The following is a 22,019-nucleotide window of genomic DNA, read 5'->3' as shown; positions in this document are numbered from 1 at the left end:
ACTTTTTCTGACAAGATACTGCAGTTGGTAGACCACCGCTTATATATACCATGGGAATTCCTAAGTGCCTAATGCACATGTGCCATATGAACCATGCTTGCCAAAAAAAAAAAAAAAAGAAAAAGGTAACTGGCACAGCATACAAAAATACCTATCTATGGATTGACTTATGACTCTTTCCCAAATACATATTTCAGAGCAGATGTACATCATATCTATACAAATATCCTTCAGATGTAACCTGAGGATAGGGTGGCCCTTATACCTTTCATAAATTAATATAGATGGGTTTTGTGATACCAGTTGAGAGAACATGTTATAGCATTGGAGTCTTGGAACCATGGTATTCATGTATGTTATTTATGTATGGTTTTGTAGCTGTGTCGGTCCCAGCATATTAGAGAGCCTAGGTGGGTGAGATAATATATTTTAGAGGCAACAGAAGTTGGTGCAATAAAAGGTCTTCACCCACCTTCACCCACCTTACTTCACCCACCTTGTCTCTCTGGTATATATGTATGCATAGGTGGCACTAGGCAATAATTTCATATGGCAGTTGCATACTATAATGTAATTAACATAGTTGCTTTATGATGACACTTGGGTAGGTGAGACATACCCTGACATGCTGTATGGGATTTCCTACTTAACTCTTTCTTTGAAAAAAAAATCTCCTATTGAGGTAGTGTTGCCGTTTTCTCCTCACACCTATGTTTCTTCTTGAACAGTTACATTCCTTCAAGGATCAATCTCACCTATACCGGGCCCTACCTACAAAAAGAATTTTCTTTCATTTCCTCTGTTTAGTCATTTAATATGGCATGAGAATAAGGCCTATAGGATAGATAATTTAGTCCTGTATTCCCCTAGGGCTATAGATCACCCTCACAAATGATTTTTTTTGTTGAAATTATCACTACTGGTCTTTCCTGGTTTTTTTTTTTTAGTTTACTCTTGAACTGCAGCCTAATTTTGAGTAGGTGTGAGGTTCCTGCTGAAAGCTGTTTACTGCTGTCTACAATTTGCAAGACCTGTGAGACAACAAACAACTCAATCACTTTAGCCATTATCCCAGTCACAGTCTTTGCTTTTTATGTTTGCTTCCGTTTGATGTTTAAAAGTGAGTAGTTTTTAACAAGTAAAAGGGATTGATTTAAAGGACCGTGGCCCTAAAATACATATCTTCACAGCACATAATGATTAAAAGATGACCACTGCCTGAATCTCTAGATGTATTTACATAGTCCTGGTTGCTCAAAATTCTACCTTTCCTTTAGGAGACTTCTTGTTCTGAAGGGTAAATTTAACTGAATATCTGTTCCTATTTGAAAAACAAAAACAAACAACCAAACAATAAAACAGTCCTTCGTTCAGAGCACCGGGCATTTTAAACATCTGGGAATGTAATTCTGTTTATTTAAGATACTACCAATTGTATATTTTTAATCCTCCAAAATATCATGCAACTGCCAGCAAGTGCACTTCTAACCAGTTAGGTGAACTGACCTTGAAAACCCAACATTTCACTTCTGGTTTTACCCTGAAGACCCTCAACAAAATAACTTGCCCCCATTTCCTACGTTTGGAATTCAGTTAGCTGAGAAGCCATGTGAATAGTTGGTGTTCCCACTTTCTTTAAATAAAGTCAATAGAAAGTAAAATTCACCTCCTTCAAAGGGTCTTGGCTTTATTTGTTATTCTTTGAATGTAAACCTTGCTTTGTTGCTGTTCCTAACTCTTCCTGCAAGACCTATTTCTCTGCCTCTGGAGTTAATAAACTATACTTACCACAGTGTACCAGAAGAATTTACTCTTATTCTATCTAACTTCTAATTGGAAGGTCAGCAGAAGAGCACTGCTTCCCTAGGGTGGTCTTACATCCAGCCATACTTACTGAACATGTAGTTAAGGACTTAGATAATATAGGACTCTAGAAATTAGTACCAATACCTTGCAGTTGCACTTTAATGTAATTATAAATCAATATTGTGTATGTGTGTGTGTGTGTATAGAGAGAGTATTTTATATACTGAGCATAGCTAACTTATCATAACATAATTAACATGACAAGTTAACCAAACATCATAATTAGAAGTTTTATCTGTGCCAGTGTGGATTATTTATGCCAAAAGTAAATTATCAGAGGTTAAGAAAAGTGAATTTTTCAGGTATTCAGAAGAAAATTTCAGAGAATATTTTTCCCCGAGTAAATATTAAAAGTCTTAGGATATAATAGACTTATCAGTTGCTATCCACTCTACCTTTTTCTTGTGTCCCAGACTTTATTGAAGCCCAAACATAAATGTATTCTCCATGTTCATAATATTGCAGCCATTGATCCTGGACAACAACCTGATCCAAACAAAGCCCCAAGCCAGATATGGGATTTGTATGGGCAGACACTTATGCCAGCACAGATTCTGCTATAGGATCAGAGCCAAAGCCTCTGCAGGGCATGTCTAATTCTTTTCTCCTTTTACTGTTGAGCTAGAAAGACAACATCTTTAAGGGACAGAATAGTTTTACCCTGAGACTCATTCTCCCAAGCAATGTGAGCCTGAGTATGTCCTGGACTATATAGACCCCATTCTATCATGGCCGCTAGGGGGTTAACAAATAGGCTAGCTATCTCCTCACCTGCACCTAACTGCTGGGCCAGCAATAAGCTTCAGATCAGAGGAGAGAGGGGCTGCTAGAGGAGACTCCTTCAGCAGAAGACTTGGAGGAAGCCACCCAAAAAATTAGGCTTCTAAGAAGGAGAATCAGAAAACATGAGTCTGGAACAAGTCTACAAGAGAAGCGAGAAAGAAAGCAGCAAGGGATTGTGGGGCACCAGACCAGCTGCTTAATACAGTGTTCCTGGCCTGGAACTTAGAGGAGTAGGTGGGCTTGGATTCCTCTTCCATTCTCAGCAAAGGGGATAGTAAAATCCCTTGGAGCAAAGGGACCACAACGCCACGGGATTTGGGATTATTACCCAGAGGCAACGTGTTGGGGAGGGGTGGCATGTGGGATCACGTGCTCCAATAGATTTGCTGCTTGGCTTGTACTGAGCACGCTTACACAGGCTGAGTTCATTCTCTCCCCCGCCCCACTATCGGCAAGTATGGGTCATCTCTGTTATCACCCCTTCACTAGGGTCATTGGACTCCTTGTCTATCAGAATCACTTCTCCCCAGAAGGGGAGAGACTATGAATGACTTGATGAGAGTCCTAAGGGGAAACCACCCAACACAGGACTGAAAGATTATTGGCAGAATGGGGGAGATTCAGGCAGAATTACTATGATATGCACAGCCACAAGAGGGTGCTCTCTGGCACAGGAACACCCAGACAAAGCCTTTAAAGACCCTTAAATGTTCTAATATGTATTTATTTCATAATTTGTAATGTTGTCTATCAACTATTGGAGAGATTAAGCCATTCAGGTAATTTATATATATATATATATATATATATATCCCACATTGCCTTTTGTGCTTGAAACTCTCATGCGACTTCTGTCTTTCATGTTTATGCTAATAAGTAGATTTTCTGTTGTAATTATATTTACTTTAAAAGCTGTTACCTTTCCTATTCTTACATCATATTGTTTATCCTTGGTGGGAGATTACTAGTAGTTTTATGTAAGTAATCCACAAAACACCTGGACTTTGTTTTCCTTCTCTTTCTCTCTCTCTCTGTTTAACCTTCCATACCAAATATTCATAGGTTGAGTCACATCCAGCTGCTAGTCTACATGTCATTAATCTCCTAAAATTAATTATACTTCCTAGGGAATTCTGGGTTTAAATATTGGTAGTTATTTTAATCTCCCATGGACACTCTTTTATACCGTATCTCCAAGCAGCAGAAAATTTGCCATGGTACTACCTGCAAACAAGTATTAGTTAAAGTTTTTTTGTGACAAGCCCAAATAATGCGGCAAAACAGATCACTTAAAATGTTGGATCCTAATAGATCTTATGATGATGTGGTTTTAATTTATACTTTTATCATCATTAATATAGTGATCAACGATTGTAGATAACTTTGGAATACTCTCTAACAAAATATGGTATATTCAGCAGTTACCATGAATAAGTAAACTTTTACAGTTATCCTATAGTGGCATCAAATATCCTCTCATATTTGTTAGTTGCTTTCTGTTTAAATTATATCTCAGGTACCACTGGTAATAGCTATAGATAAATATGTACTTTCTAATGGTGACCACTGCAAAATATTTTGAGTTATTAGCATTTATTATAACACTACCGTTGGCACTTTCTATATCATGAGGAAATGCTTCTTCCCTTCAATATCTTTGTAATGCAGATGACATGAGACGCTGGTGTTCCCTACCTTCCATACTTTTCAAAGTGAAAATGTTTCACCATCAAAATTAAGTGAAAAGTAGGCTTCAGGAAAGATTTCGCTTGCTCATCTCTAACACAGATAAAGACTTTATCTGTATCAGTAATAGAGAACCCAGCTATACTGCATAATGTTGCAGCAATATTTCTGGAGCCTGGCGTCTGGGGGTCCCATTTTCTGATCAGTTATCAATGTACACCTTTAGCTGCCTGTACACTTTTTTAAATGGAGGAAATATGCAGTAGAAATGTATAGAGTAAGTTCATTTTGTAGGTGTGTGCGGTGATCGTGCACTCATATTACGGTGGGTTGTTTTGGACTATAGGAAAGAGAAATGGAACACTGAAAAGGATTTAATAGTGGAAACTATTAAATGTTGGTCTCTATTGCCACAGATGTGCATATATTATAGAGAATAAAGTCTAGAGGTGATTTTTTTCAAAGGTGCCTAACTTTCATTTGTGTCTAACTCCTAAATACCTGCATTTATACCAAATAGTCTAGATTAGATATGACCAGATGCAGAAAGAAAGAGGCTTACTTAAAATAAATTAGTGAGGTCACGTACTTGCATGATGTTAATTGCATTTTTGCCTTTAGTTTGTTGTGTTCTCTTAATTTAGATTGGTGTGGAATATGGATCATAGTTAAAGAATCTGTTTAAAGAGGTAGATTTTGGAGCAATAACTACAAGGAGGAATATGGGGCTACATGGTGCACAAGATTTGGAAGGGCATTCCAGCGATGGGGGCAGTAATAGAAAAGGCAGAGAATGTTGTGAGAGAAATTGGCTATGAAATTGGCATAGCATGAATCAGAATTAGTAGAGGACAGGGCTTGAGCAGGAGACAAGTGGTGAGATTCAAGCAGTGACAGAGCCAAGTGCAACCTTGCTGATGAGGATGAGGCATTTGAATTTGTTGCAGAGGGAGGACAAATGAAGGAACCCTTAGAGGGTTTGATTAATCATTGAAGCACAAAGGGAAATAAGTTTGGCAACAACATTTTGGATAGATTGCAGGTGTACAAGATAGGTAAGCAGTTCTAGAGGAAAACATTGCAGTAGTCTAGGTGGAAGACAGTTTTGGCAGTAGCAATAGAGAAAAGGAAGAATTCTGGAAATGTTGCAAAGTAGAACCAAATAAACAAAAACAGGTTTTTTAGCAACTTCCTGGATGTGAGAGTTGAAGAGGTGTCTGGGTGGACGGTAAGGGGGATAAGTTACAAATGTTCATGGCAGCTATAGGTTGTTGTTGCTTTTTTTTTTTTTTTTTTAACTTGTTGTGAGGCATCTAGCACATTTTGGGAAGCACAAATAGCAAATAATCACCTGAGGGCCTGGTATAATTGATGGAGGAGGAGCAGCAGCACATGGGGACATTTTAGAAGGTGATGAGTTCTCTAAGACAATGGAGGTTAAATAAGAGTCTAGTAAATACATAAGTAAAATTATATGTGGATTTTTTTCCCTCAGTGGCTCTACAAAAGAAGATTCTGTTGTTGGATTTTTTTTTTGATTGACCACCCTATTCTGTGATTTTAAAACAATGAGGGGTTGTGTTACCCTCCCGCCCCCACCCAACCTATGTATAAATATCAGTGCCACAAGCCTTGCTAGGAACAGTCATTTCAAAGGTCATTTAAACATCTTATACTGTGTTGTGCTGCCAGCCATGCTGCCTAGTTAACAGAATAATGCAGCATATTTTCTAAATGTTAAAGAACTGGGAGTAACTGAACAGAGTTTATTTACACAAGGCAGACAACTCTGTTCTAGTGTTTCCTAGCGAATGTCCCAGGTGAAATTAATTAAACCATGATGAGCAAAATGAAGGAGTCTGAAAGTCTGCCTTACACTAGTGTTAGATTGAGCATAACAAGCAAAGTCTTTCATCTGGGATATTCAGAGGTCAATGCCAGAATGAAGCCTTTTCATTTTTCTGTTACTCTACTTTAAATTGCTTTACAATACTGTACATTAAAATCAAGTGTTTCTTAATATATTGAGGGAGCTGGTCAACCCCTATATTTGTGTTGCTGAATGCTTGCCATTATAAAAGACTCCAGCAAGGAGCCAGATTCAAGGTTGCAGAGGCAACACTAAATCTGGCACTTCCAAATTTCCAAGTACCTACTGGCTCTGCAACCCAACCTAAATGTGTGTTTTGTGTGTGATGTAGGGCTTGTTTTTAATATAAGCTATATTGGTGTTCTATTCTTCAAAACTTTGGGCCAGATCCTTGGCCACCATTCTGCAACACAACAAGAAAGCTGCTCTAACCTGGCAGCTGGTGTGCTAAAACTGGCAGACTCACATCCACACCATCCACTTGCCTCTCTCCTCTGCTCTCTACGCAGGGGCTTGCCAGGGCCAGGGATGAGAGAGATTGTGGCCAAAGTGCCCTGTGCTCCGTCATACCCAGAGGGTACCATCCAGGACCATTCCTGAAGGTGTAAATTAGCCTTAGGCTGTTGTGCTCTTAATTACTTCGGGGACCAGACTGATGACCAAATAACACCAGCCTCACATAGGAGGGTGTGTGTAAATGTGTCTTTCAGCTACCTTTTCTCCCCACAACAATTCAGGTCATCTGGTATACTCAGTTTGCCTGGACCCAGCGAATCTGGCCCTTAGTTTATACTAGTAGTTTTTTTAAAGTAACTTACCGTATGATTGACCCACCAAAAGTCTTGTCACTCCTGCATTGCATGCATTCACATATGGACTACTTTTAATTGAAACCTATGTAAAATACGTACAATGAATCTTGACCATATTGAAATAGAACCTGTGTTCAAAGTTCATTATCAGGTTTAACACAGGCTGAGAGTTCTGTATGTGCACAACCCACCTCTTCCCAGCTGCCCTTTCATCCTTCGTAAGCATCCACCAACTTATCCCCGAGAGCCCAGGAATCCCCTCCTTACCGTCAATGGAACTTTCAATATCCTGCCTCCCTTTTGCTCCATGGTCTGGGTTTATTCAGACTGTGAGGAGATTTTGAATGTTTCCATCTTGCACTGACTCTTTGGAAGATCACCCGAAAAGAGTTTGCTGCTCCTAGTTAATCAAATGTCCTCGCCAGTGGGCAAGGGAATGGTGAGATGCATGCCATCCCAATGAAGGGTGGTAAGAGCAGGCAAACACTTCAGCTCTTACTGTAGCTAGTTCATTGACAGAGCTCCTACAGAGGGACCAGAGTGTCTAGTGGGCTCACAAGGGAACAAGCAGAGAAAGCAGAGGTTAGATTGGTATCAGCCCCTTTGAAACAAAGCTGCAGGTTTCAGTGTGCAAACCATTTGAGCCAAACTGTCTAGTGTTCGCCCAACTCTCTGTAAAATGGATTTTAAAAGAATGTGAGCAGAGAGACTCTTGGGCTAACAGTTCAGATGCTGATAAACCTTTCCTGCTTTCTATTACATATTACTCTACCTGTGCCCTAGCTTCCATGATTCACCACTTATTTCACTAATGAAAATTACTGTGTAAATTCAAGTTTCTAAGCAAGAAGGACTGTAGGTCTGAAGTGATTTGAGGCTTTAAATGCAGCAGCATTCCCATAATGATAAAATGCCAGCTCTCTGTAAGCAACATTCCTACTGTTATACACTAGCTTTTAGCAAGAACTGCCTCTCTCTCTTCAGACAGCAGGTCTGGCAAAACAGATGGGGACTGACTACAGCAAAATGAATATTTTCAACAGGGGGATTTATTTCCTTCATGGTAAATGAGTCAGGTGTGTGTGTGGCCTGCTCTAGGTTTGCAGATATCAAGTTTCACTAAAATTTGTCTAAACTGCTGCCCCATATCCCATGGGGAGGATTAGGAATGTTTGCTTAGTTCAAGGCAGTAAACAAATATCTTGTTCTGATATTTAAAATGCAATGCACTTAGAGAGAAAAGTGTAGAGATTACACAAAATGCCTCAATTGGTTGTCAGAGTTCTATTTATGTTAGGAAGTACTGGCAAGGTGACACATTGGTTAATGGGATTTTGTAAACAATATTTTAGATGCTTAACATTCTGTCTATATGACTTGATATCTTCCACTTTTGCAATATACAATTGGAAATACATTTTAGCCTACTCCAAAGGACTCACAGAGTGGCTTTTGAAGTCTAATTATAACTCTAAAAAAGAATTTCAGTAGAAAAAAAAAACATAGGGCAGGACTAAAGGACATTTGCCTTAAAGTTTCGTGAAATGCATGTTGACTTTGAGAGGAATACTTTACATGTGGCTGTACATTTCATCATCTCCTGTTCCAACATGCAGGTTGAGTAGGTCTGACTTCTGCCAGTTTTTTGCCTTTGGTACCTAGACGGCCAGATACCTCAAGTCTAGATTCATTTTATAGATGAGGAATGAAGACAGAGAGAAGCTTTGCAAGAGTGGTGAAACAGGGTCTTGAACCCTGATGTCCCAGGTCTGTACACCAACCCCCAGGACAGCCTTTCTCTCCAGCTCCAGAGTTGCTTGAAATCAATTAATTTTGCAGTTTTGTCTCCAAGTTTAGCTGCCTCTTGGAAGGATTTGTCTAATGGTCTAAAATTAGTTTTTACGACTGCACCACTGTGAACTATCTGATCACCTGGTCTGATATGCTGATTTTTTGTAAGTATTCTGTTGACAACTGACAGACCATGCCCTGCCAGACTTACAATATAATGGTCTGACCCAATACCCATTGAAGTCAGTGGAAGACTCCCATTGCCAGTGGATTGAGCTCCAAAGTCATGAAGGAGGCAAAAAACAAAAGACAACACAACATAGACAGACTAGGGGATAGCCCTTTAGCCATTACAACTTGAGCTTTTCATGGGAGAGATGAGTTTTATTGGAGCTGACCAAACAATGTAAGCAGTATTAATCAAATAACTTAATTAACAATTTTTGGCATTTTTGGTGAAATATGTTGTTCAGTGTACATTATTAAACCAATAACCACTGTTCTGAAGTTTCTTGAAGGTGGAGATAGGGAGGAGATTTAGTGTGCAGTAGTAAGCAGACAGAGGGGTTGGCTACACTTGCGAGTTACAGCTCATTAAAGGAGCCCCAGGCGCACTAGCTCACTACCCGTCCACACTGGCAAGGCATGTAGAGTGCTCTGACTCTGTGGCTGGTCCGCTCCTGGTATTCCACCTCGGCGAGTGGAATAATGTTTTGTGTGCCCCTGCTGGAGCGCCATGGTGCCAGTGTGGATGCCCTAGTCTGTTAGTGCACTCTGATCAGCCTCCAGAAGTGTCCCACAATGCCTATTCTAGCCACTTCGGTCATCACTTTGAACTCTACTGCCCTGCCCTCAGGTGACCAACCGTCTGACCAACCCTTTAAATTCTCTGGGAATGTTGAAAATCCCCTTCTTGTTTGCTTAGCCAGGCATGGAGTACTCTCAGCGAATCTTTCCAGGTGACCATGCCTCCAAAGCGCCAGGCGATCCCCAGTATGGAGCAATGGCGAGGCGCTGGCCCTCATCAGTGTTTGGGTGGAGGAAGCTGTCCAGTCCCAGCTGAGCTCCAGCCATAGGAATTACGATACCTTCAGACAGATATCAAGGGACATGATGGAAAGGGGCCATGACCAGGATGCACTGTGGTGCAGGATTAAAGTGAAGGAGCTGTGAAATGCCTACCACAAAGCCCGCAAGGCAAACAGCTGCTCTGGTGCTGTCCCTGTGATCTGCCATTTTTACAAAGAGCTGGACACGATACTTGGGGCCGACCCCACCTCCAGTCTGAGTACCACCATGGACACTTCAGAGCCCAGTTAAACAAGGCGGGAGGAGGAGAAGGACCAGCAAAGTGGGAGCGAGGGTGCTGAGGTGGAGGAATACACCCCGGCATCCCTAGATGCATGCAGCCAGGAGCTGCTCTCAAGCCAGGAGGAAGGTAGCCAGTTGTGGCGGCCAGTGCTTGGTGAAGGACAAACACCAGAGGAGGTTCACACCTGAGTGAATCATTCACCCTTCCCTTCACAAATGTTATGGAGAGTACAGCCCGTGGATATAACCACAGGGATGCTGTCATCAGCCAGGTCCAGCTTCCCATACAGAGAGCGATAGCGGCCCTTTAAATGGCCAAAAGCACACTCCACAGTCATTCTGCACCAGCTCAACCTGTTGTTGAACCACTCCTTGCTGCTGTCAAGGCTCCCTGTGTAGGTTTCAATAGCCATGGCATTAAATGGTAGGAGGGTCTCCAAGGATCACAATGGACATTTCAACTTCCCCTACGGTGATCTTCTGGTCTGGGAAAGAAGTCCCGGCTTGCAGCTTCCTGAACAGACCAGTGTTTGGAAAGATGCATGCATCATGCGCCTTTCTGGGCCAGCCTGCATTAATGTCAATGAAGCACCCACAGTGATCCACAAGTGCTTGAAGAACCATAGAGAAATACCCCTGTCAATTAACATACTCGGAGGCTAGGTGGGCGGGTGCCAGAATTGGAATATGTGTTTCATCTATCGCCCCTTCGCAGTTAGGGAAACCCATTTGTGCAAAGCCATTCACAACATCATGCACGTTACCCAGAGTCACGGTTCTTCTGAGCAGGATGTGATTAATGGTCCTGCAAACTTCCATCAACACAATTCCAACGGTCAAATTCCCCACTCCAAAATGGTTAGCGACTGATCAGTAGCTGTCTGGAGTGCCAGCTTCCAGATTGCAATAGCTACCCACTTCTCCACCATCAGGGCAGCTCACAATATCATGTCCTTGTGCCGCAGGGTGAGGGCAAGCTCCTCACACAGTCCCATGAAAGTGGCTTTTCTCATCCGAAAGTTCTGCAGCCACTGCTCGTTATCCCAGACTTGCATGACGATGTGATCCCACCACTCAGTGCTTGTTTCCCGAGCACCAAAGCAGCATTCCATGATGGTGAGCGTGTCTATGAATGCTACAAGCAAACTTGTGTCATATGCGTTACTAGAGTCAATATCATCGTTGGAGCCTTCACTGTCACTTTGGATCATAAGGAATAACTCGACTGACAAACGTGATGTGCTGGCGAGACTCGTCAGCATACTCCTCAGCAGTTTGGGCTCCATTTCTGCAGACTGAAAGGGAAGACAGAGCACGCACTACAAAAACCTTTGAAAGATGGTGCCAAATGTGGACGGAAGCAAAGGGATTACTGGGATGTGAACCGATGCATCATGGGGCGTTGGGACAGGACCCAGAATGCCCCATACCCTCCGCCCCCTTCCCACAAGCCACAGTGCCAGAATGGGAAGAGGTGCTCTATGGGACAACTACCCATAATGCACCACTCCCAATGCCACTGCAAGTGACGCAAATGTGGCCACGTCAGTGCGCTTGTTCCTGTCAGTGTGGACAGACTGCAGCGCTTTCCCTACTGTGCAAACCAAAGGCAGGTTTAACTCAAAGCACTATACATCTGCAAGTGTAGCCATTCCCTGAGGCAGTAAGGTGGTAAGACTGTGAATTTAAAAAGGGGGGATGGAGTAAGAAGACCACGGAGATGTATGCAAGGGCAGTAATGGAAAGTTTTGAAGGTCAGGAAAAATAACTTAGGGCTTGACTACACTTACGAGTTAGAGCACATTAAAGCAGCCCCGGGTGCCCTAGCTCACTACCTGTCCACACTGGCAAGGCACACAGAGCGCTCTGACTCCACGGCTAGAGCGCTCCTGATGCTCCATCTTGGCGAGAAGATTAATGCTTGTTGTGCCTTGGCTGAAACGCCTGGGCATCACTATGAATGAGATGTTGCATTGCTGCACTCGGATCGGCCTCCAGAAACATCCCATAATCCCCTGAAGTCAAGTGGCCACTCTTCTCATTGTTTTGAACACGCTGCAGGAATGCGGTTATGCCCTTTGAAAGCTCCGTTTCTGACAGCCGGCTGCTTATCTGCTCTGAGACAAAGCAGCCATTACTGTGGAATGCTGTGAGAGAGAGAGAGAGAGAGAGAGAGAGGTGGGGAGAGGAGAAGCTCTGCTGCTGTCTGAACTTACTAGACAGCATGCTGACATGATCTCAGCCCCCTCAAAAACCCACTCTCTCTCCCCCCACATACACACAACACACTCCCTGTCACACTGCACCCCACTCATCCCCATTTGAAAAGCATGCTGCAGCCACTTGCATACTGGGATAGCTACCACAATGCACTGCTCTCTGTGGCCATTGTAAGACCTGTTAATGTGGCCACACCAATGTGCTTGTAGCTGTCAGTGTGGACAGATTGCAGCGCTTTCCCTACTGTGCTCTACGAAGGCTGGTTTAACTCAAAGTGCTCTACATCTGCAATGGTCTCTGTAGTTCTGTTTCCAATATTGGCCAGAACCAGATGCTTCAGATGAAAGTACAAGGAACCCCATAATGGAATAATATGCCTATCGGGAAAACATCTTCCTAATAACTATTCATAAGTGGTTAGGTTATGCCCTGAAGAATGACAGCTTATGATCCTTATCATTTTTTTATCCTAGTTTAATGTAACTGTGAATGTTCTCATTCTACAAAGAAGCATTTTCATGTCATTGTAGATGGAAGAGTCTGTGTGCTGAAAAAAATTGTTTCCCTCCCTATATAATAGCTGACTACTAAAGACTCCCAAGCTTGTAGCAATGAAAAATGATATAATTGTATTTTAATTATTTCTCCACTGAGTAATAAATTAAATATGTAGTCTAGAAGCAGCAAACATAGATGTACAGAACTATGTTGCTTTAACCAATAGGCTTAGTAGCCTTAGGATATTTAGGGTGATATTTCCAAAAGGACTTATGTAGCTTAAGCACACAGCTCCCATTGATTGATCTTATATCAGAGAGGATACATCTATGCTGCAAATTCATGTTTTGATTACAGCACGGGCAGGCACACTTGTTAGCTTTTGTCAAGGTTCCTCCCCCACTCTGAATTCTAGGGTACAGATGTGGGGACCTGCATGAAAAACCTCCTAAGCTTATCTTTACCAGCTTAGGTCAAAACTTCCCCAAGGTATAAAATATTCCACCCTTTGTCCTTGGATTGGCCACTACCACCACCAAACAAATACTGGTTACTAGGGAAGAGCTGTTTGGACATGTCTTTCCCCCCAAAATACTTCCCAAAACCTTGCACCCCACTTTCTGGACAAGGTTTGGTAAAAGCCTCACCAATTTGCATAGGTGACTACAGACCCAAACCCTTGGATCTGAGAACAATGAAAAAGCATTCAGTTTTCTTACAAGAAGACTTTAAATAGAAATAGAAGTAAATAGAAATAAAGAAATCCCCCCTGTAAAATCAGGATGGTAGATACCTTACAGGGTAATTAGATTCAAAACATAGAGAACCCCTCTAGGCAAAACCTTAAGTTACAAAAAAGATACACAGACAGAAATAGTTATTCTATTCAGCACAATTCTTTTCTCAGCCATTTAAAGAAATCATAATCTGACACATACCTAGCTAGATTACTTACTAAAAGTTCTAAGACTCCATTCCTGGTCTATCCCCGGCAGAAAACAGCATATAGACAGACACACAGACCCTTTGTTTCTCTCCCTCCTCCCAGCTTTTGAAAGTATCTTGTCTCCTCATTGGTCATTTTGGTCAGGTGCCAGTGAGGTTACCTTTAGCTTCTTAACCCCTTACAGGTGAGAGGAGTTTTTTCCTCTGGCCAGGAGGGATTTCAAAGGGGTTTACCCTTCCCTTTATATTTATGACAGCTTTGATCTAGCCAGTGTGGATAATAGTGGTAGTGAGGAAGTGGCAATTTGGGCATAGACTAAGTGTCCTAGTACAAGCCCAAGAATGACGCTGGGTACTTACTTGGATTGCTGCCCCACACCGGGATCTGTGTTACTGAATTTTCCTTGCTATTGTTACCTACACTAGTTAGATAGACCAGTACTAATTTTAATCTACCTGAGCTGCAATTACACCTTCATTTACAGTGCAGATGTACCCTAAGGCCCTTTTGAAAATCCCACCTATAAATTCTCCACACACATCCCATTTATCAGGTTAAGTTAACTAAGTCTGTAAACTTACTGACCATACAGTGACCCCAATCGCTTGCAAACAGTGTCATGCTTTAATACGCAACATGCTAATGTTCCTCCTGTATTGAAAACTTCAATGAAAACTTGGCCGATAAGTCTGCCAGTACATATCTCATTGACAAGAGTGAACTTGGGCTGTCAGGTTTGGCACATTACCCACCACCCTCTCTGGAGTTCCAACTCAAAGGAAGCAACTCGTGGCGAACGGGGGAAGTCCCGGATGACTGGAAAAAGGCTAATGTAGTGCCAATCTTTAAAAAAGGGAAGAAGGAGGATCCTGGGAGCTACAGGCCAGTCAGCCTCACCTCAGTCCCAGGAAAAATCATGGAGCAGGTCCTCAAAGAATCAATCCTGAAGCACTTACATGAGAGGAAAGGGATCAGGAACAGTCAGCATGGATTCACCAAGGGAAGGTCATGCCTGACTAATCTAATCGCCTTCTATGATGAGATTACTGGTTCTGTGGATGAAGGGAAAGCAGTGGATGTATTGTTTCTTGACTTTAGCAAAGCTTTTGACACCGTCTCCCACAGTATTCTTGTCAGCAAGTTAAAGAACTATGGGCTGGATGAATGCACTATAAGGTGGGTAGAAAGTTGGCTAGATTGTCGGGCTCAACGGGTAGTGATCAATGGCTCCATGTCTAGTTGGCAGCTGGTGTCAAGTGGAGTGCCCCAGGGGTCGGTCCTGGGGCCGGTTTTGTTCAATATCTTCATAAATGATCTTGAGGATGGTGTGGATTGCACTCTCAGCAAATTTGCGTATGATACTAAACTGGGAGGAGTGGTAGATACGCTGGAGGGCAGGGATAGGATACAGAGGGACCTAGACAAATTGGAGGATTTGGCCAAAAGAAATCTGATGAGGTTCAATAAGGATAAGTGCAGGGTCCTGCACTTAGGACGGAAGAACCCAATGCACAGCTACAGACTAGGGACCGAATGGCTAGGCAGCAGTTCTGTGGAAAAGGACATAGTGGGTACAGTGGACAAGAAGCTGGATATGAGTCAGCAGTGTGCCCTTGTTGCCAAGAAGGCCAATGGCATTTTGGGATGTATAAGTAGGGGCATAGCGAGCAGATCGAGGGACGTGATCGTCCCCCTCTATTCGACATTGGTGAGGCCTCATCTGGAGTACTATGTCCAGTTCTGGGCCCCACACTACAAGAAGGATGTGGATAAATTGGAAAGAGTTCAGCGAAGGGCAACAAAAATGATTAGGGGTCTGGAACACATGACTTATGAGGAGAGGCTGAGGGAACTGGGATTGTTTAGCCTGCAGAAGAGAAGAATGAGGGGGGATTTGATAGCTGCTTTCAACTACCTGAGAGGTGGTTCCAGAGAGGATGGTTCTAGACTATTCTCAGTGGTAGATGAGGACAGGACAAGGAGTAATGGTCTCAAGTTGCAGTGGGGGAGGTTTAGGTTGGATATTAGGAAAAACTTTTTCACTAGGAGGGTGGTGAAACACTGGAATGCGTTGCCTAGGGAGGTGGTGGAATCTCCTTCCTTAGAAGTTTTTAAGGTCAGGCTTGACAAAGCCCTTGCTAGGATGATTTAATTGGGGATTGGTCCTGCTTTTGAGCAGGGGGTTGGACTAGATAACCTCCTGAGGTCCCTTCCAACCCTGATATTCTATGATTCTATGATTCTATGATTCTAATTGAACTTATGGCCTCAAGCAAACTACAAACTTAAGTGGGGTTTATTTTGAGGGAAGAATCTCCATATCTTTTCCCCTTTCAGAGACTAATGATGCCTATTTTTCTTCATGGCTTCCTTATGGATAAGGTTCCACTGGAGAGCAGGAGCCACCTCCTGATGTAAAGCACCTGAAAACTTGAGTTTGGGCTTGGATTGAGATTCAGCATTGAGATTCAGCATTGAGTGGAAGAGATGATGTTGGCAATGCTTTAGAATGTGTATTGGCAAGATTTTGCCTGGCTTTTGATATGAGATAATGGAAAAGATGGTGGTATGTTCAGTAGTGCCTGACTGAGAAAGGAGCAATAGAAGAGAGCTTTGGTGGAACAAGGAGTTCTGTCTTAGTGTATAGTATGGATAATAATTACAGGGAAAGCAGCACAGTGTGGGTTTCTGCATGTGTAGTAAAACCTAACACAGGCCCTGGTTTGCTAGATCACTCTAAAGCCCATGCTACATTATCTTCACCACCTCTTTACCTGTGCTAGCTGGATTCATGTTGGCTAGGATAGGCTAGGCCATGCACAACTCTTACTGTGTAGACAAACCCTTGGTCATATTGGACTGAATTCTAAATGTGTTGATTAAACTGGACTCACACCAGAGCAGAATGTAGCCTATTGAGTACAAGGTGGTAGGAAAATAATCCTAAGAGAAATATCAGAGAAGCAAGCATACACTAGGGACTGGATGGAAGTTTGGGAGTGGGTATCAATTTGTCATCAGCATAGGGATAATAAGTAAACCTTTGGAAACAAATGCAATTACCCAGGAAGATAGCATGAAATCAGCGGGGGATTTGTAGAGAAGAGGAAATACAACTGCTGTAACTGATGTTAAAAGAAAAGTTAGAAGTAAGAGAACAGTCACAGGATGGATATGTCTACAATGGAATTATATACCCGCAGCTGCCCTGTGTCATTGACTTGGGCTTAGCCTGTGGAGTTGTTTAATTGTGGTGTAGACATTCAGGCTTGGGATGAAGGCCAGTCACCTGGACCCTCCCCCCACATGGGGTCCCAGAGTCCGGGCTCCAACCCAAACATTGTCACCACAATAACACAGTCCCACAGGCCTAGCCCCACGAGCCTGAGGTAGCTGACATGAGCCAGACACAGATGTCTAATTGCTGTGCAGAGATACCCACAGATTCCTAGTCCAGAAGGGACCAATGTGATAATCTAGTCTGGTCTTCCGTATAACTTCCCAAAAATTCCTCCTGAAGTAGATCATGCCTTGTCTTTAAAAATTTCCAGTTGAAGAGAGTAGAGTGCCTGAAAATCTCAGTGTGGAGTGGGACACTGAAAAAAGTATTGAAGGCAGCATGACAACAGGCCAACAGAATATGGATATGGGAGAAGAGTTCCTAAAGGAAAGGAATATAACGTCAGAGTCAATGAAAGAGAGAGAGAGATAGAAAGCCAGGCTTGGGGGACTGTGAGGAAGTGGAGGGAAGGGGACATGAAGAGGACTGTGAACAGCATTAAATTTGTTAAAACAGCAGTGGGAACTTCAGAGGAAGTAAGGGAAATGGTGGCTGCGAATGAAGTGAACAGGATTGGAAATGAGGAACTGGGAAGAGAACAGATCAAGGAGGAGTGGTAGGATTGTGAATGACGTGAGCAGGAGTTAAAGGAGATCTCTCCGGCGATGAGAGAAAGATTAAAGTGGATGTGAGGTGAAGATGTTAGAGAAGAAGCTGTGAGAAGGCTATTGTATTGAACAGGGAACATCTCAGGCCCAACAAGGGACAGGATGTTAATGAAATCCTTGTCACTGTTAAAACCCAAAACAGCTAAGTGTGGTTGAGGTTTGTCAAGTTTTCTCTGGTGACTCCCATTATAAAAACCACCACTAGAACTCTCTTCCAACTTCTTATTAAAGATATAGGAAAAGACAATACAATATTTGAAGTGTGAGGAATTAAGTACAACTTTTGATCTAACAATATCCCTTTCGATCTAACAATATCTTTCCTTTTAGCTATATGGAGTTTTCTAAAGGGTAAAGCACTGCTGTGACAGTCTTTTAGATGGCATTAATATTCTTTCTGGTGGAAAAGAGAAAGTTAGATGGTCTTGAGTTGCTGTTGTTGTGCACACAAAAGGAGAAAGAAAAGAATAGTCAAGTTACGAAATGTAGTTTCCATTTCTGGTGCTGACTTTCATTTGCAACTTTACTGCTGGAGAAACACAGGCCCAGCATATGGTCTTAATACCACTTTGAGATCTGGCAAATGTGCACCAATATCAGGCTGGGTAAGGCACTGTTTTTAACTGTCTTTCCCACCACAGGCTCACAGCAGTGTTGCCATAGGTGGAGTTGTCTTGGTGACTAAGTCAGGCTCTTATTAGACAAAAGGCAAAAAGGAGAGACATAAAAAATGGGACAAATAAGGTGGCAGGTGAGGGAGAGTTGATAAGAGGAATGCAAGTCTCACACTCTAGATCAGTGGTTTTCAATCTTTTTAGGCAGTGTAACCCTTTCCAAATAATGTAGTCTAATGCTTACCCCCATTCGAGTCTTACTAAATAAATGTACCATGCATTTAATCTTAGTAAATAAAATGTGTTGTCCTGTAATACAGGATTTTTCTCATGTACCCCCAGATGAGATCTCGCATACCCCTATGGGTACACATACTCCAGTTTGAAACTACTGCTCTAGACGTTGTTCTGGATTTGGCCAAAATCAGTGAAGTGGGTCCCAGGAGATGGTGGAAGCAGCATCCATGGTAAAGCTTACTTCTTCCAGTCTGGCCAGCTTTCATTTAGTGATGCACATAAGCAATGCCGAAGCAGTGGTGGCAACCTCAATCCATTAAAATTAACCCGTCGTGAAAGCACATTTTCTCCCATTTCTAGACTCTTTGAGCTCATATTCATACCAATCCATAAATTCACCCGGAGCCCTGAAGACCATCTCCTTATCACTGTTTTTTTAACTTAAACAATCTCCTTTGTACCAATCTATTTGTCTCCAACTTCTGCTGACTCTTGCGAACAATGTTATATAATAATCTGAGTTAGATTTCTGTTACTTTGGACACTTTACAGTACAGACCTCTGCACCACAGAGAAGAATGCAGGAAAGTAAATGGGAAAAGAGAAGGGATGGAGAGACAGTCAGAGAGCATAAATAGTATTGAACAGAAGTGGCAATATAGGAGCACGAAAGAAGAGAAGTGGAGAGATGGTGGGGAAGGCAGCAAGAAGGATGACAAGAGATTAGGAATAGGGTGTAGTGGATGTCTGAGTCATTGACAACAAGCAGAGATGAAGGGAAGCAGTGAAAACAGCAAACAGGTCAAGAAAAAGGAAGAAAGTTTAGAAAAATGTTCAGACACTGTCAAAAATGGCAGTAGATGCCCAAATTATGAGCAATATGGCAATTAAGCAATTAGGCAATTAACTGCTCACTTTTCATATTGCTCATTAGGCAAATAATGAGCAATTAATCAGATAGGCAATTAAGCAATAATGAGCAGTGTCTTATGGTTCTTAACTGTTCCTTCAAATTTGGATTGTAAGGGCCTTAGTTTGTCTCTGTTTTGTAAAGCGTTGAGCTGACAGACAGTGCTCATTAAGTAATACATAAGAATGATGGGTTTCAGTGTAGCAGCCATGTTAGTCTGTATCTGCAAAAAGAACAGGAGTACTTGTGGCATCTTAGAGACTAACAAATTTATTATAGCATAAGCTTTCGTGGGCTACAGCCCACTTCATCGGATGCGTAGAATGGAACATATATATACACATAGAGAGAATGATGAGGATTCAACCAAAGACCACTCTTAAAAATAAGACTTTATTTTTGAAAACTCTGCATGTTTCTGAAGCTTCAGTTTCGATGGAGCCTCTTATTTGATAAGTGAAGTATTGCTGGGGCTGAGATGGTAAACTTCAGTGCAGGATATGGGAAATGCCACCAACAAAATTACTTTAATTTATGAATGTTTGGGTATACTGCTGTCTTTTCTTTCACCTTTTTGTGTGCTGTTGTCTGTTTTGGTCTTAAAAGGATCATGTCTTGGCTTTATCAAGAGCTCTAACCCATCTCACCTGTTTCTTTTTTCCCCTAAATGAATAGTTTAATCTTTAATAACATCTAAAATACTCTCAGACAGGAGATTTTCCCCCATTTAAAAACTTTTTCTATAGATAAAGGTATAAGGGAGATTGTTAAATGTAAATTAACCTTTTTTTTCCCCCAAAAGTCTTGGATCACTGGGGAAGTTCCAGAGGGCTAGAAGAAAGCTAATGTTGTGCCATTTTTTTAATAGGGTAAATAGGATGACCTGGATAATTATGGGCCAGTAAGCCTGACACTAATACTGGGCAAGATAATGGAACAGCTGATATGGGACTCGCTTAATAAAGAACTAGAGGAGAGTAATGTAATTAATGCAAATCAACATATGTTTATGGAAAATAGATCCTGACAAACTTTTATGTGTGTGTGTGTATATATATATGTGTGTGTGTATATATTAAATATTATATATATATATATAAATATATATATATATATATAATATATATATAATTACATGTTTGATTGATAAAGGTAATAGTATTGACATAATATACTTAGACTTCTGTAAGGCACTGCACAACATTTTGATTAAACCACTAGAAAAATATAAAATCAATATGGATTAAATGCCTTAAAAACTGGCTAACTTATAGGTCTCAAAATGTAAGTATAAACAGGAATAGTCACTGACAGGGTCTGTTTCCTCTGGGGTCCTGCAGGGAGTCACCCTATATCAGGGGTTCTCAAACTGGGGGTCCAGACACCTCAGGGGGGTTGCAAGGTCATTACATGGGGAGTTGCGAGCTGTCAACCTCCGCTCCAAACTCCGCTTGCCTCCATCATTTATAATGGTGTTAAATATATTAAACAGTGTATTTAATTTATTAGGGAGGTTGCACTCAGAGGCTTGTGATATGAAAGGGGTTGCCAGTAAAAAAGTTTGAGACCCACTGTTCTATACAGTTTAGCCCTTATCAATGACCTGAAAGGAAACACAAAATCATCACTGATAAAGTATGCAGAAGATCCCCAAATTGGGGGAGTGGGAAATAATTAAGAGGAATGGTTACTGATTCAGAGTGATCTGGATTGTTTGGTAAATTAGGAGCAAGCAAACAAGATCAGTTTTAATATGGCTAAATGTAAACATATAGAAACAAAGAATGGGCCATATTTACAGAATGGGGGACTCTATCCTGGGAAGCAGTGAATCTGAAAAAGTTTTGGAGGTCATAGTGGATAATCAGCTGAACATGAAATCCCAGTGTGTTGCTGTGGCCAAAAGAGCTAATGCAATCCTGGGAATGCAGTCTCGAGTAGGAGTATAGAGCTAGGTTTACCTCTGTATTTGGAACTGGTACGAGCTCTGCTGGCATACTAGGTCCAGTTCTGGTGCCCACAATTTAAGGCTATTGATAAATTGGCGAGCGATCAGAGAAGTGTCAAAAGAATGATTAAAGGATTGAAAACATGCCTTGTAATGATAGACTCAAAAAGCTCAATCTATTTAATTTAAGAAAGAGAAGTTTAAGGGGTGACTTGATTAGTCTATAAATACCTACATGGGAGCAAATATTTTAAAATGGGCTCTTCAGTCTGGGAGAGAAAGTATAATATGATCCAATGTTGGAAATTGAAGGTAGATAAATTCAGACTGAAAAAAAGATAAAAATTTTCAATGGTGAGAGTAATTAATAATTGAAACAACTTACAAGGGTTATTGTGAATTTTCCATCACAAACCATTTTTAAATCAGTCTTGAATGTTTTTCAAAAATATATGCTTTAGGAATTATTTTGGGAAGTTCTATGGCCTGTGTTATACAGGAGGTCAGATTAAATAATCATAATGGTCCCCGTTCTGGCCCTAGACCTTATGAATCTACCAGCAAGGCTTTTGTATTCAA

The sequence above is a fragment of the Lepidochelys olivacea genome (assembly GCF_965140295.1).
Source record: "Lepidochelys olivacea isolate rLepOli2 genome assembly, chromosome: 1".
NCBI lineage: Eukaryota > Metazoa > Chordata > Testudines > Cheloniidae > Lepidochelys > Lepidochelys olivacea.
The sequence above is the reverse complement of the archived record's forward strand: the minus strand, read 5'-3'. Positions refer to the sequence as shown.